At 48.1% G+C, this 16509-nt stretch overlaps 1 protein-coding gene across 6 annotated transcripts in view; it reads left to right on the forward strand.

The window, feature by feature from the left end:
* Positions 1-16509, forward strand: part of Foxn3 (forkhead box N3) — a 362922-nt gene that overhangs the window by 148914 nt on the left and 197499 nt on the right. The window contains exons 1-2 of one of the 6 annotated variants that reach the window (XM_076921432.1): positions 14595-14774; positions 15214-15519. The exons of 4 other annotated variants lie outside the window; for them this stretch is intronic. The gene's annotated coding sequence lies outside the window, so the exon portion shown is untranslated. Of the gene's footprint in view, positions 1-14594; positions 14775-15213; positions 15520-16509 lie in introns of those variants that run through there. One more of the 6 variants, XM_076921436.1, reaches the window with a different exon arrangement.

Here is a 16509-nt window from a genome sequence, read left to right on the forward strand (position 1 = left end):
GGCAGGCATGGTGCAGGAGAGACTGAGAGTTCTACACCTTCATCTGAAGGCGGCTAGTGGAAGACTAACTTCCAGGCAGCTAGGGTGAGGGTCTTAAAGCCCACGCCCACAGTGACGCACCTACTCAAACAAGGCCACACCTACTCCACCTTCTACAAGCGCCACTCCCTGTTGAAAACCATCACGATGTGTTTCACCTGCATGGATGTCGCGTGCACCAGCTGGCTGGTTCCTGCCTAGGTGAGAAGAAAGCTTTGGGTCCCCTGGAACTGTCGTTACAGATGATGTGTGTTACCACGTGCTGGGACTCAACCCCTGGTCCTCTGGAGGGGTAGTTCATTCTCTTCACTGGAGCCATCTGTCTAGTCCAAGGTCTCTCACCTTTTCATCTTACCCCTATGTACCTGTCACTCGACTTGTTCAGCCTCAGAGGCCCCTGTCCATGAGGGTGGCAGCACTTTCCTTGTGAAAGAGAAGTAGTAAACGGTGAACTAGATAATGCAGGCATAACTGCTGGCACGGTCCCTGGCCTGCAGGGCACTCCGAAGAACTGGCCAGTGAGAGAGCTCTGCCATGTGTGCTCTGTGAGGCTTTGGATGGCGTCCTTGAGGACTTGCTGTCCATTGTCTTGACTGCTGTTGTTCTGAAGCACTGAATGTCTTCAGGCAAAGCTGACATCGCTCGTGGTTCACTCCAGGGATAGTAGGAGCAGGGTTCTGTTTAGACTGTCTGTGCACACGCCAGGTTTCTCACCAGTGAGAGAGGTGCACTGTGGCTCTCAGACACGCTGCCAGGAGGGACGAAAAGTGAGGTAGTGTTTCATCCACACCCTTCCGCACAGGAACAAAGTCCGGCAAGAGCTGTGGAGTAGCTGATCCTGCAGCAGGGCTCTGTTTCAGAGTTTTATATTTTTTTGGTTGGAACTGGATTTCTTGCATTGTGATGTTAGATTTTCAAAACCGTACACCTATGGGCCAACAAGATAGCTCATCAGTAAAGAGGCTTGCTGCCAACTGCTGTGACCTGAGTTTGATTCCTAGGAGTCATGTGTTGGAAGAAGAAAACCGACCTGTGCACACTGTCCTCTGACCTCTACCATGTATCCACATCCACACGCACAAGCCTAAATTAATAAATGTAACGAGACAAAACCAATTTATAAGAATGCAAAATGTAAAAGCAACAAAAATCATGTAGTTTAGCACATACATGGGAACAAAGCTTCTCGTCAGTTTCAATATGAATTTATAATTTCTCCATGAGCCAGGTCGGTGCACACCTTTAGTCCCAGCACTGAGGAAGCAGAGGCAGGTGGAGCTCTGTGAGTTTCAAGGCCAGCCTGGTCTATGTAGTGAGGGCTACCTAATGATATCCTGTCTGAACAAACCCAAACCAAACTAAAGTTAAACAACAGCAACAACAGCAAAAACTTTTCTAAGAAGTAAAATTGACCAAAAATAAAAGAAAAGAGACCCCAAAGCAACTTCCAGGACTCTGGTGGAGAGGCCTTAAAGTCTGATCTGGAAACATGAATGAAGGCTATGAGGAACACAGTGAAGTTCGTAGGAGGCAGTGGCCTTCGCTATCAATATTGCAGGACTGCCCCTTTTCTACATTAAAAAGAAATGTTTTTTCTACATTAAAAAAAATGTGTTTTGCATCTCAGGCAACAGAAGTGGTGGACAAAGCTTTTATTTAGATCATGCAAGAAACTGAAAACCTGGAAGCTTTTCTTTAGGAGACGGGCTATACCCGAGGCCCAAAGTAAAGTGGAGTCTCGTGCCTCCTCTGCTTCCCAGCCACACTCCCAGTGAGCTAGCACTCGCAGTGTCTAACTTTCTGCTTTCGCTTTTGATTAGTTAGGGCCTCCATCTGCCGTTATCTGGATATGAGTCTTTTCTGTGGCTCCTTTTCCAAGGATTCAAAGCAGTTTAAAAATACATAATGTTCAGAGATCTGACCAAGTTGTAATGTTAAATACTTGTTTGGGGACTTAAAAACAAAAATCTGTCAAACAGATGTGAAACCCTTACAGTGTCTTGAAAATGATAGCCGGTGTGCAAAAAGGAGAGAAGGGGCTACACAGCTACAATCGCCATGCTTTTAGCAGCAACAGTAACAGCAAGCAGTTTGGTTTGTAAAAAATGGAAGAGTGACAGTTCTTTATTTGATGTTAAGCAGGAAACAGAAAGCAATCTGCAGCACCGCGGTGAGTTTTCAAGGAACATGCTATTTATCAGTGCTGGGAAAAGCCGGCAGACATTTCTTCTCTTTGCTTAAGATGATAGTGTCTTTGTGGAAATCTTAACCCAAACCTGACCGCTAGAAGTAGGGTCTGTTGTATCTGCTGGCTTGGAGGCAACCAGTTCGCTCCAGAACCAAAGGAAATATAGATGCAAATTGCAGATTTCTCCAAGAGTTGGGCGGGCCCACTCCTGTTTTGCCTGTGTGTGAGGCTGTCACTTAGCCAACATGTGCGTATGAATATTCTTTCTGAAGACGTGGGCTTCATTTTTAAGGTCAGCCTTCAATTTCCAGAGAATATAATTTGCTGTTATTTTTAGGGCTTTCATGATTGCTTGTAATAACTAATGAAAAAAATAAACCAGCAGAGAAATAAATGTGTAACAGCTGTATCTGCTTAACTTGATTAAAGGCAGTTAAAAAAAAAAAAGTAAACGGAAGACTGATGTGACAATAGACACTGGGGACAAGTATCCCTGTCATTGTGAGACACATCTTACAGGCATAACTTGCGGCGCGTTGGAAGGCCGGCCGGGTCTGTGTTTAAAGTTTACTTTACTGTTTGTCTTGAGTGGGATCAGTGTTGTAGTGAATAATTTATAGCCGGCATGAATGAGCTCATTAGTCACCTTTTCAGACTTTAAATGAGTTTTGTGGTTGTCATTACTCGAGCCTTCTGTTCAGCCGCCGAGCAAAATGACAGCTTGGCAGTTGACTGCCTTGTTGTAGGGGGCCGCCTGTTCCCCTTCAGGTCTGTGCTGGCTTTTGTTTCATCAAGACCTTGCTTTTCTTGCCCTGTGGCTGGGCCAGGAACTCTCATATTTCAGCCTTATATACTTGAAGCTCAGAGACGTTTTGGAGGAAGTTTTTGTTGTTTGTTGTTGTTGTTTTTGGTTTTTTGCTTTTTAAAAATGTTTTGGTGGTATCTGCCAGTGAAATGGATAATATCTCTCTCTGTCTCTCTCTGTCTCTCTCTCTCTCTCTCTCTCTCTCTCTCTCTCTGTCTCTCTGTGTGTGTGTGTGTGTGTGTGTGTTTGGTTCTTCAAAAGTTCTTCAAAAGCAGAATAAACCAGGGAGTGCAGCTGAGCTGGGCTCTCAGCCGGCAGACACGTTTTAGGCAGAGTTATGGTTGGAGTTTGGGGAGAGAGGGAGATGTATTGTTCCAGTTCTGAATATGAAAATGGTCTGCGTGAAGAACCTGGGTCCATAGCAAAGCCACTGGGTTGGATTAGCAGGGCCACTTGGACCTGTCTTGCTCCTACAAAGGTGGTGACCAGAAGACCTTTTGAGATCCCAGCCAAGGAGCTGAGGAGATGGATCACAAAGTGCTTGAGAGTATGAAGACCCGAGTTTGGATCTCCAGCACTGGGATGAAGAGTTGGGTGTGGTAACATGTATCTGTAATGCCAGTGCTGGGAAGGCACAGGCCGAAGCCCTACCAGCCAGATAGGAATCAGTAGAGACCTCATCCTAAAAAAAGGTTCAGAGTGACTGAGGAAACCATCATCTGATGTTGACGTCTGGCCTACACACACACACACACACACACACACACACACACACACACACAGAGAGAGAGAGAGAGAGAGAGAGAGAGAGAGAGAGAGAGAGATCCCAGACAACAGAAATCCAGGAGGATCAGCAGTGAATACCGCTTCTTCCTCAGCACACATTGATAAGAGAACATGAACCATCAAGGCTGCCTCCTTCCGGTGCCATTGGAGCTATGCCTGGTGTGTTGTGCAAGCCGAGCCTGGGTATGCCAGTGGTCGGCAGGGTTATCACAGGTCCATCCATCTATCCCTTTAAACATGGCCTGAGAGCAGCCTCCATGATGTTTGCTCATTCCCAGCCTGGCACTGCACCGACTTCAGAACACTCTTGACATGCACACCTTGGTCCTTGGGTGGTCCCTGTCAGCCATGTGCCCCGACCCTGGTTCTGAGCGGTTTCTGACATCTCATCTGAGTACTGGACACTAGTGGCTGCCGTGAACAGTGACGGCAGCTCCCGCTTCCAGGATCCATATTGTTGGATAGCTGGCCCAGCCCTATGTGAGACACACAGGAAAGACACGCAATGTTCCAAAGGAAGGACTACAAACTTAAAAAGGATGCCTGACTGGAGGCCGGATGTTTGAAACCAGTCACCGCCACATGGCTATGAGTACCGAGGTGTGAGGTGCCGTTGAATGCACCCCCAGACACAGTGAGCCGTCTGCAGGGTTGTTTCTTTTCCAACCTCCACCTGTTGTAGTGAGGTGCACACGTTTTCATGCCTCACAGTGTATATGGGCACCTTTCACTTGTGCCAAGTCACAAGATGAAAGGCACAGGGAAGACTTCGGTGTGGCTCAGTGGTAGAACATTTACCTAGTGTCCTTCAGGCTCTGAGTGCAAATCTTGACACCGCAAAAAGAAAAAATAAAACATAAAGGCACATAATAGCTAAGAAGATGGCTTGAATTTTATCTCTCACCCTGCCCCATGCCGCCCCCTTTAAAGCCAGGTGTGGTGGAGCCTGCTCACAATCCCATTGCTGTAAGGTAGAGACAGGAAGATCCCTGGGGCTTGCTGGCCAGCCAGTCTTGCCTAGTTGACAGGCTACAGAGAGACCCCGTTTTAAGGAACAGGCTGTCATTTGGTCTTCACATGCGTGTATACACATGTGCACTCCCATACATACATACATACATACATACATACATACACACACCGTCCCCCATCCTACGCACACAGAGGCACAAGAGATCTTATTTTGAGAGGCAGCAAAGGTTCAAATCCAGTAGAGATGGCAGGTATGGGTGGTGTAGCAATCCGAGGCAGTCACTAATCTCTGGAAGGAACTTGTACAGTGGGGAAATACGTTTGGTAATATTTTAAGCTGTGTGCCATTTCCCAGAAGTTTCACCTAATTTAGTGCTTTTTGCTTTCCCTTAGAGAGGCTGTGATGGAGGGAAGACTTGCTTTCTGTCTTAGCCCTTTGTAAAAGTAAGAGGGGAGAAGGAATGTCTTGGTGGTGGCCACTGAAACCATGTGCTCACCAGACAGAATAGCAAAGGCACCCATGAACGACTGTCTTGCTCAGGGTTTCTATTGCTGCAATGAAACATCACGGCCAAAAAACAAGTTGGTAAGGACAGGGTTCATTTGGCTCACACTTCCAGATCACAATTCATCATTGGAAAAAGTCAGGACGGAACTCAAGCAGGGCTGGAACCTGGAGGCAGGAGCTGATGCAGAGGCCATGGATGAGGGCTGCTCACTGACTTGCTTCCCCTGACTTGCTCAGCCCACCTTCATATAGAACCCAGGACTACCAGCCCAGGAATGGCACCACCCACAGGGGTTTGGGCCTTCCCCCATTGGTCACTAATTGATAAAATGACATGCAGATGGATCTTATGGAGGCATTTTCTCAATTGAGGATCCTTCCTCTCTGATAAACTTAACGTGTGTCAAGTTGGTATACAAAACCAGCTAATACAAGGCCTGAGGAGGGAGTGTTGACCGGACTACTTGTCTTGGTAAGAGTTGGGAGATAGAATGCAAAGATGGATACAGTAGACTATACTGTTTGCAAATGAAGTGATTGAAATTTCTGAGTTCACTGTGCCACAAATTATGCCTGTCTGTTAAGGCAATTACAGTCTGTTTGACATTTGGTATCTGGTTTATTTACTTTAAAAATTAATTTATTTAATGTATATGTATGGAATTTTTTTGTTTGTGGGTTTTTTGGTTTGTTTTTTCTAAGATAAGGCCTATTTCTTAGTCTCTCTCTCTCTGTGTCTCAGTGTCTCAGTGTCTCTGTCTCTCTCTGTCTCTCTCTCTGTCTGTCTCTCTCTGTCTGTCTCTGTCTGTCTCTCTCTGTTTGTCTGTCTCTCTGTCTCTGTTTGTCTGTCTCTCTGTCTCTGTCTCTGTCTCTGTCTCTGTCTCTGTCTCTGTCTCTCTCTCTCTGTTTGCCTGCTCCCCTCTCTCTCCATAGCCCTAGCTGTCCTGGGATTCTCTCTGTAGACCAGGCTGGCCTCAAACTCACAGAGATCTGCCTGCCTCTGCCTCCTGAGTGCTGGGTTCAAAGGAGTGCCCCAGTACTGTCAGGCTGTATGTGTAGATATTTGAGCATACATATGTGCATTATGGGCATACAGGTGCCCACAGAGGCCAGAAGTGGGCATAGGATCCCTTAGAACTAGAGTGACAGACAATTGTGAACTACCCTGGGTGCTGGGGACTGAACTCTGACTCTTTGTGGAAACATCAAGTACTACTGAGCCTCTCTCCTGCCCTGGTTGATTGTGTGTGTGTGTGTGTGTGTGTGTGTGTGTGTGTGAGAGAGAGAGAGAGAGAGAGAGAGAGAGAGAGAGAGAGAGAGACACCATCCTGTCTCCGCAGGTGAACTTACTGTTTTTGTTTTGTATATACTGCCTTCTTGGATTAAAAGTCTTCTTCCTTTGTGTCCTCATCCCGTTTTCTGTCTGAGCTCCTATAGTGTCCATTTTTCATATTTCTCCCCCTAGGAAAGTCTCTAAGAATAAGCCAGATGCTCTGGGTTTCTCCAAAGCACCTCTGATTCCCCTGGACTCTGAGATCTGTATATGCTCCCACACATCACTTAGCTGCTGTGTGAGCTTGGGTACGTAGACGAACTCTCTGGGACTTGAGTTCTTCATTTAGAAAGTGGAATCATATAGCTCCTTATGTGATCGATGTGAGGCTAAAATGAGTTTTGCAAAGCCTTGGTGCTGCTCAGATGCTTTGGCTCTGTGATCAATCCCTGATTTAGTTAAAATACAATTTAAAAGGAAGAAGGCTCTACTTAGCTTACAGTTGGAAGGTTCCAGTTCATGTTTGCCTGACTACAGAGCAGAGCTTCTCACATAATGGTAGCCAGGAAGAGACAGGAAAGAGGAAAGAGACAAGCTATTCCTCAAAGGCATGGCTCCCAAGGGTGTGTCCCAATTCTTAAAGTTTTCAGCACCTACCCCCAAAGTAGTGCCAACGGCTAGGACTGCACTTCCACATAGGAGCCTATAGAATACATGTCCTGTACCAGAGATACCACTCTTAGGATACTATCAGGCTCTGGCTAGGTGCTACATTTGTTGCATTTGTTGAAGATGACAGTTTTCATTGGCTGGGTCTCGACTTGTGACTTTGCCCACTTGTCACTATATGTTTGTAACCCCCACATTTAAAGTTAGGTGCGCTCATGGTCCTTCTCAGAGACACATGGAGCAGTGAACAGCTTGAGTTGTCAGGTGTGCCTGCCCCTAGCTGAAGATGAATGTGGTGACATCAAACAGTGTCCCTTTTGTGGTCTGTATAGGATCACAGTTTTTGCACTTTTATATTTTTGGTTGGTGATATAGCTGTTTAAAATGGCGCCCGAGAGGAGCTGTGTAGAGATTCTGAGGGCGAGCTGGCCGTGATGCGTCTGTCCTATGGGGGATGCACTGACTAAGCTCCTTTTATATATGCCTCATGGAGTCCTTAGCCTGGAGCCCAGTGCTAACCAGCTCATACCTAGTTAATATTAGGGTTTCTTTAAATGGGAATGCAAATAAGGTCATGGGTTAGTGGAAATTCTGTTACCAGAGCTTGCAGGCACCTAGCCATTGCCCCTAGGAACAATGGGGGGGGGGGGTAACACATCTCACATCTCATAACAGCAACAGCAGCAACAAAATTATAGATGAATTCTGCACGTCAACGTTGCCCTCCTCTGTAACTTTTTTTTCCAGAGTCAACTTTTGATGATGGTTCTTAAATGCTTTAACCTTCCTTTTAACTGGCCACCCACTAGAAGTAGTGGAAAAGAAGGGATGAGGGGTGAGAGGGCTAGACTGACTCCATGACAGGCTTCAAATGGGCCATCCAGGAGACTAGGCCTAAATCTTAAGTCCAGGCAAATCCAAGCCTCAGAAGCTGCCCTGTAACCTGGCCTGAGGCAAGGACAATGGGTCAGCAGCAGTTTCCAGACTTCCCCAGCAACGGTTTTCAGCCCCCCAGGCCCTAGCAATGGTTCTGGAATGTCCCTAGAGATAGAACCAAGATTAAAATAGAGGTTACCTACTCCTCCCCGGAATTTCCCTAATGTACTTTAAATCTGGCCTGCAAGCTCACATAGGGGTCTCTCCATCTTTATATATGATAGACCCCAGCATGATGGACTTCTGCAGAATAAAACACTCTTTGCGTTTACATACTATTGAATCTGGGGTATCATTCTTTGGAGAATCATGGGCCCTTACAGGAGGAAGTGGACCTGTTTAGAAATGTTTGTTTGGAACAGATCCTGTCTGTGTTGTCTGGAAATCGGCAGTTCAGTTCATAGGTCAGCAGCAGCAGCTCGAACCACTCACAAACACTTCACAAACGTACCGGCAGTCCAGTTTGGTAGGGTCGGGATAGCAAACACAAATCAGTAGCAGTGGCACTACCCAGCAGAGACAGCCAGGCCTCAGCCTTGGCACGAGTCAGCAGGAGGGACCAGGAAGAATGCCAGGAGAAGTCCTCAGCTGTGCCTCTCTCAAGGAAGCAAGGATCAGCAAGTGTTTGTTACACAGCCAGCTCTACAAGCAAGCCTAGCTCAGTCTCGTTCGGTGGCCACTGAGTCCTTTTGACCCGCCCTCCAAACATCACGTGTCTTCCGTGGGTCTGTCTCAGCTGACATCACTGTGCCAATCACCAGCGTCTGAGGAAGCGGCAAAAAACTGCAGCATATTACCAGAAGTTTTGGGGCGAGTTTCTCTCTATAGAATCCTAACAAATGGAGCTCAACTGAGAAATGTAAGGCAGACCAATACATCTGTGTCGTTAGCGAAGACTCCTTCGTCACGTGTCCATTCACGTGCTTGCTTTTTCAGACCATCCTTTCACCTGAGTCTGCTTCAGGAAATGTTCCTTCCTGAGACTGCCTTAGCCTTTCACCTGGGACTGCTTCAGGAAAACACCCCTTCACATGTTTGCCCCAGCCAAACACCGTCCGACACAACTGCGCTTCCAAAGAACCCTCATGTTTCCACGTCAGTCCTCCACAAATGCACAAGTGTTTGGAATTCTTGTATCTCCAAAGAGAAAGTTTGCCACTCAGAAGGCTTACCTTGAATCTTTTCTTGGGCAGATAGACCTCATATCTCTGAATACGGGGTTTATAATATGTAGCAATTCCGTTGGCTCCCACTGATAACTTTTTAAAAAGGGATCATTTCATATACCTCCATTTAAAAAAGATCATGAAATACTTTAATTTTGTAAAAAGCTTTGCCAACGTGTTTACACCCTTCAACTCTTTTTTTTGTTGTTGTTTTTTGGTTTTTTTCGAGACAGGGTTTCTCTGTGTAGCCCTGGCTGTCCTGGAACTCACTCTGTAGACCAGGCTGGCCTCGAACTCAGAAATCCGCCTGCCTCTGCCTCCCAAGTGCTGGGATTAAAGGCGTGCGCCACCACCGCCCGGCGACCCTTCAACTCTTAACATCATGAACTTTTGTTAAGTTATTTTACATTGTCTGAGAATGTGAAACTGATTTAGGAAAGGGAAAGCTTAAAAACGGTTTTAAAACTATCAGAAGCCGGGCGGTGGTGGCGCCTTTATGATGTGGAGCCTCCTGGGAGGTCTTTGGGTCATTGGAGGCATGCTTCCAAGAGGACTGAGGGGCCTTGTGACCTTCCATTTTCTCTTTAGCTTCCAGTCATGAGATAGTAACTTTGTCCCAGCACATATACCGCCATGATGTGTTACCTCACCAAAGGCCCAAAGCAAGATGGCCACTGACGGATAGTAACCTTCAAAAAATGAGCCAAAAAAAAAGCATGTTTTCTCTTTATAAGGTAATCGTGTCAGGCGACCTGAAATAATGACTCAAAGCTAGCTGATGTAATTAGTTATTATCCCATTTCCCTTTTAAAATGATGATGATAATATTAATAATAATAATAATTCATACCAAATACCTATAACAATTCTTTATTGTTTATAGATTTATAAATGATATTTATATAATACAATAATTATTATGATGTGTATGTATGATTTGTATTGAGGGTGTGCGTGTGTTACAGGTATTGTGATATGTACTGAGTGCCAGCATGTGTGTCTGTGTGTGATGTGTGCGGTGGTCAGAGGACCACCTAGTTCTTGCCTGCCACTGCATGTTCCAAGCATCTGCCTGGGGTTGCTGGGCTCACTTGGCAAGCTCTTTGACCAGACTTCATTTACTCAACCTCCGCCCAGCCCCACTCCTTCATTTTTAAGACAAGGAAACTAGATGGAGGGAAAGAAGTTATGTTCCCTGCCTGGGGTTATCTAGCTGGTGAGTCCTAGCATGTGTCTGTTTGGCTGCACTATTCTGGTCTTGGCCATGGGCTTGGTATGTTTGTGCATCTATGGTTGCTTTATATATGCTTACCAGTGAGCTGGAGAGATGGCTCAGTGGTCAGGAGCACGGACTGCTCTTGAGGCCTCAGATTTGGTTCCCAGCACTCTCTGGGTGCTCATAAACACCTGTAAGTCTAGTTCAGGTGATCCAAGGCCGCCCTCTTGATCTCCAAAGGTACCAAGCACACATGTGGTCTGCAGACACACATGCAGGCATAACACCAGTGCACATAGAATAAAATAATACAAAAACTTTAACGTAATGCTTACCCGGCGTCTTCTTGTCCTTGGTGGCTGGTGCCATATGTATTTTTCCCAGGCTGTCTTTCAAGTCCTTACCAGTAAGCAGTGGGCACGAGTTGATAAGTATTTCAAGCAAATCCTTGTTGACTGAATGAATTGCCTGAACCTGGATCCTAGACCATCTGTTTACCATGTTGTTTATGGTTACAGAGGAGCTGAGACACTTTATACTTCTATTTTGCCTCTAGCAGGTGACTTCATAGGCTTAGGGCTGGCAGGGGAGCCTGAACTAAAGACTCTCACTCCACCCATCGCCCGTTCGTTCCTTGCCCCTCCCCCTCTGAACCTCAAGTCAGCATCCTTGCCTACTCCCTGCTGAAGAAATACCACGAAGCCTTTCCCAGGCTCCACCCTTAAGGACTGGCCTGGTAAACACACGAGGGAACTCCAGAGGCTGTCAAATGGTGACCAAGTCTTCTGCCTCACTTAGGAACTTCCAGTCTTCCAGCTGAGGGTCTCTCTTCTCCACAGAAGGGGAAAGTGAGGTTTGTTGTTGTGGCCATCATAAATAGCTTCCTTGTGTGTTGTGGTCAAGCTATGAGCAAGAGATTGTCTTTGCCTGTATCTCTCCTCCTCCTCATAGGACACACCCTCTTGGTCTTTTGGTGACTTTTATACTTTATGACTTTATACCCTGTCACCTCCACCCCCACCCCCACCCCCAACTGATTGATTCTTCTGGAATCCAGAGGCCCTCAAAGTATGGTTCTCAGGCCTGCTGTGCTTTTTAGGGATGCAAAATCTCAGGTTAAGCCTTGGCCTCTGGAGCCAGAAATTATGCGTGTGGGGACCATTGGTAGTATTTAAATTAGCCATCTAGGTAATTCTGATGCACGGTTAGATAACTGGAACTGTGGTAGAAAGCTTTCAACTCTACAAATGTAAACACAAGTATAAAAGAAGCACACACACACACAAAAAAAACTTGTTTCAGAGGGAGTCACTAACAGTATTTTTACCTCAATTAAAAAAATATTTATTCAGGTTGTGTGTGTCTGTGTGTGTGCGTGTGTGTTTTGAGTGTATACATGTATACCCTGTGTACAGGTGCCCATGGAGACTGGAAGAAGGCATTGTATCTCCTGGAACAAGAGTTACAGGTAGTTGTGAACTGCCTGAGGAGGTGCTAGGAACTGAACCTGCCTCAGGTCTTTGCACCTACAGCAAATTCTTGCTTGTATCTACTTAGTTGTCACTGCTTTGAGGGACTATCAGCTATTCCATTAAGAAACACAAAGGGGGAATGGAGGCCTATACTGACTTGCACTGACTGCCCCAGAACACAAGTCTTTTGGTTCACCAGCCTGTGTCCAGATGGGATAAGGAGTGGTCCCATCAAAGTCGCCAATCAAAAAATAAATGTTGCCGGACAGTGGTGGCATATGACTTTAATCTCAGTACTTGGGAAGCAAAGTCAGGTGGATCTCTGTGAGTTTGAGGCCAGCTTCATCTACAGAGTGAGTTATGGGACAGCCAGAGCTACACAGAGAAACCCTGTCTGGGGTGGAGGAGGCAGCAGCAAAACAAAACCAAAAACCAAATCTCAATGACAAAACAATAACAACAACAAAAAAACAAAAACAAAAAGAAAGAAAGAAAAAATATTTTCTAAAGTAAGTTCTGGGTCTAAGGGGTCTAAGATAGGATTCTGCTATCAAATAAATTTTTTTTTTTTTTTTTTTTTTTTTTGGTTTTTCGACACAGGGTTTCTCTGTGCAGCTCTGTCTGTCCTGGAACACACTCTGTAGACCAGGCTGGCCTCGAACTCAGAAATCCGCCTGCCTCTGCCTCCCAAGTGCTGGGATTAAAGGCGTGCGCCACCACCACCTGCCTCAAATAACTTTTAAAAACAATAGTTTAAATTATTTGGCCTGTTTGAGGTTACTTGCCACTCAAGATATAAGGTTATATTTGGAAAACACACCAGGAAAATTGAGCGTGAGGCTATTCCTACAGGAATTCGGCCCCTGGATGCTTATGTCAAGGATACTGTCCCAGAGCTGGAGGTCTGTAGAATCACAGTTGGAGGAGGGCACACCAAGCTCTCTCTCTGGCGCACAGCAAAGGTCTGGTTGAGCCCATTTTAGATCACTAGGCAGGGAGACGTGCAGAAGTTTCACATCAGATAACTTACTGGCCTACCACTCTCTCTTTAGGACACGACCACCTGACAACTCTTAGAATATCTCTAATGGAAATGGGAAAATAAGAAATCAAGTCATACTCAATAAATCTGTTTGTTGTGCTTTTTCCGTCTCCTGCCTGAAGTAGAGGTTGTCAGCATAATCATCCCAGGGGGGCTCTTTCGATGTGTACACCTAGGACCCCCATCTAAGGGTACTGGGACTTAGGGCTGGCTTTCCAGATGTTTCTCATACGCTTCTCCAGTCAAGCTACTTGGTTTGTGAATGTAAGAAAGCAAAAACCCTCTGAGGGAAAGGCAAGGCTGGCTCGTTAAAGGCAGCCTTCCTACTGGCTGTACCCCTCCCTCTCCTGATGGCTTCTTAGAGCCTAGACTTGTTATGTGCATTCAATTTTTGTTCATTTGGCAGGACCGGCTCACACACTAGGAGGCTAACAGTTGGCACTGAGTTTTAAGAATGACATAGTTTAGGCGTAATCACCTGCTTTTTTCAACTTGGGAAGCTCACATTCCTGCCTTTTGAACCTAGGAAGAAGGAGCGGGGAACAATGTGATGTGCCTACTTTATGTGAAGGAGATGCCTAGGTAGTATGTGAGGGGGGCTGGGAGGGCTAGCAGCTCAAGGCAGAGCCAGAAGAGTACAAATTCTCTAAGGTCAGTTCTGACCTGATTTCTTTGGTGGGGATTAAACATTGTCAAGTGACTGCTGTTGTTGTAGGAGGGGACCTGCCCTAGCCGAGCCACAGGTGACCGACCTTCTCTTGTCCTGGTTTGGGTTACCAGTAGTGGGCCTTAGAATCACTGGTGGGAGACTCCAGAAATGGTCTAATGTGCCTGCCACCGGGTACCTTCTGCTTAGTCACAAGATGTGCTCAATAACATAGAAGGTGGCGCTGGATGACCTCAGGCTACCTTGGGCTTCTCTAAGTCTTCTGGGTGCCTGGCAAATAGTGAAGTCTCTGTGAGTCTGAATTGCTGAAGATTGCCTGCCACCTACCTAATCTTGAAGTTTTGTTAAGCAGGGTGGTGGTGGTGGTGGGGGGATTGAATCTCAGATTGGTTTGGAGTTTTCTTGTTTCTTTTTTGAAACAAACTTCTCAGAAGCACGTGGTATTTCTCTCACCTTTCTCTCTCTCTCTCTCTCTCTCCCTGTCTGGCAATGATAAAAAGTTCCTACCCAGCTGGGTTTTCAGCCCAGTTCACAGATAGCTCTTTCTAGCTGTCCACTCTTCAGGTGGGCGTGGGAGGATGGCTTTGGGCTTCTCTTTGTAGAACCTGCTCGCCTAGCTACCTGGGAGTGGTGCGCAATCCTATTTTTATTTATGTCACCAGCAGGGTGTCCTATTGGACTCTGCTTTCATCCTCACCGAAGGCAGCCGGCTGGTGTGCCTTGAGCAGTGGGTGGCCATTCTCTGGAGGTGTCTGGAGACTGGGAGAAGTGGCTGCACCATTTCGGGGGTGGGGTGGGGTAGGGGTGGGCTGCAGATTATCATTTTAGTAGATAAAGCTCAAAATGGTGAAGGACGGAGACTTGTTTTCCTTCCAGATATAGAAGTCGGATGGGGCCCTTAGCCCAGCCCACTGGGGAGAACCCACTGACGTTGCATTTGGGGTTCACCTCTTCCTCGGTGGTTGCTGCCATCCTCCTGCCCTCCAAAGCCAAGGCAACCTAGGCTGGTGATCACTTTTTCGTCCCCGGCAAGAGGTACATGGTGGAGGAGGACTGGACCCGCCTCGGGAGTGCTGCAGTAGTAGTTGGAGAGAAGTGAAATCTTCTCTCCTCACCCTCAGAAGCCTCGCTCGCGTCGTAATTCTTTTTATTTTTACTTTCGAGCCTTGTAAGGCAGGCAGCCGGGGTAAAAGCGCTGCGGCGACACGTTGCCAGCTGCGCTGCACCGCCCGTGTGGCCTGAAGCAGGGGAGGGGGCCGGCCGGCCACGCGCCACCTGCCTAGCTCCCCTGGGTCCCCGGGGTGCTGCACAGGAGCCCGGGGACCCAGCCTGGCCAAAGGGCCTCCCTGCGGACCCGCGCCGCAGCCCGGGGTCGCCCAGCCCACGTTTTCCGTCTCTCCGGCTCCCTCCGCCCCTCCCTCCCCGCGCTTCCCCTCCTCCTGCCTGGTCATGTGTCGCCTTTTTTTGTTTGCAGTGGAAACAATTTCTCGCCGCTCGGCGCGCCCCGGCCCCGACGCGCCGCAGCGGAGGCGAGCGGGAGGCGGGACGGGGCGTGGAGAGCGGCGGGGCCGGCGGGAGGACGCGGCGCCCGCGGACGCTCGCTCGGGGCCCATGCCGTGCCGCTTCCCGCACCCCTGCCGCCCGCATCCGCGGCCGCCCCCCGCCGCCCGCCCAGGGCTTGAGCGTCCGCTGCGGGACCCCGAGAGATGCCCGCTGGGCACCAGCGAAACTTTGTCGGCTGCGCTGAAGGCAGCGGCGGCCCCGCGCCGCGCTTGGCCAGGTGAGTCCGTGCCCGCGCCCGGCCGCACCACCCAGGCTGGGGTCCGCGTTTGAGAGCCGTCGCGGCGGCACGGGGACGGGGCTCGCAGTGCGGGGCGCGGGCCAAGCTAGATCCCGGGTGGGGGGACCCCAGTCCTAAGCCGGGAAGTTGCCCGCCCAGGAGTTTCCTGCCCCGACGTGCTGGCTGCTTCGCGTGCCTCGGTTTCCCCTCAGATTCCGAGAGCGACAGAGTTGGTATTGTCTGTGGAACAGGCATCCTCAGCAATTCGAGTCTGGCAGAAGGTGCCGATCAACTCCAGACCCCAGGACTGCGAACTGGCGCTTAACAAAGATCCCCTCCCTAGCCGAGCACGCTCAGCACGGGCCGCGAGCATCCCGAGACCCGCGGGGCCCTCTTCCGCACCCTGACTCTTTGCAAGCCTTTCCGGGCCTCGTGTGAGCTAGGGGGACGGTGGGCGCGTATTGATTTGTTTTAGTCTCGCCACGCTGCGGCCAATAAAAGGTTTATGACATCTGACCAGCAGTGAAGGTATGTGTGCTCCCAATTGCCCTGTGTACGCGGAGAAGAGCAGTTTTCCCGTTGCCTGGCAACGCCGCTGATTGACGCAGAGCTCAGCCAATCGCTACCCTCGTTGGTCCCCTTGAAATGTTTTTGACAAGTACAGTAAAAGGGAGTGGAGCGCGTGCGTGCGTGCGCGCGCAAGGAGGGGGAGGTTCCCGGTCCCCCAAACTCGCGACTGCCCAGCTTTGGTTGAGAAAGATTTCTCAACTTTTTAAAAAGTTCACCACCAACATCTGTTCAGACCTCAGCCGTAATGGTGGTGTCAGTTATTTGGAGACGTTCTGCTATTAGCCAAAAAAGTAAGCGTTTCTACTCCATTTTCTTCGTTGAAAGAAAGAAAGGAAGATAAAACACAGGAAGCCATAAAAAAAAAAAAAAAAAGAAAACAAAAGGAGGGTGTGTGAGACATAACCAATAACTTAAGGCGGT

The sequence above is a fragment of the Arvicanthis niloticus genome, chromosome 23 (genome assembly GCF_011762505.2).
Source record: "Arvicanthis niloticus isolate mArvNil1 chromosome 23, mArvNil1.pat.X, whole genome shotgun sequence".
In the NCBI taxonomy this organism is placed as follows: domain Eukaryota; kingdom Metazoa; phylum Chordata; class Mammalia; order Rodentia; family Muridae; genus Arvicanthis; species Arvicanthis niloticus.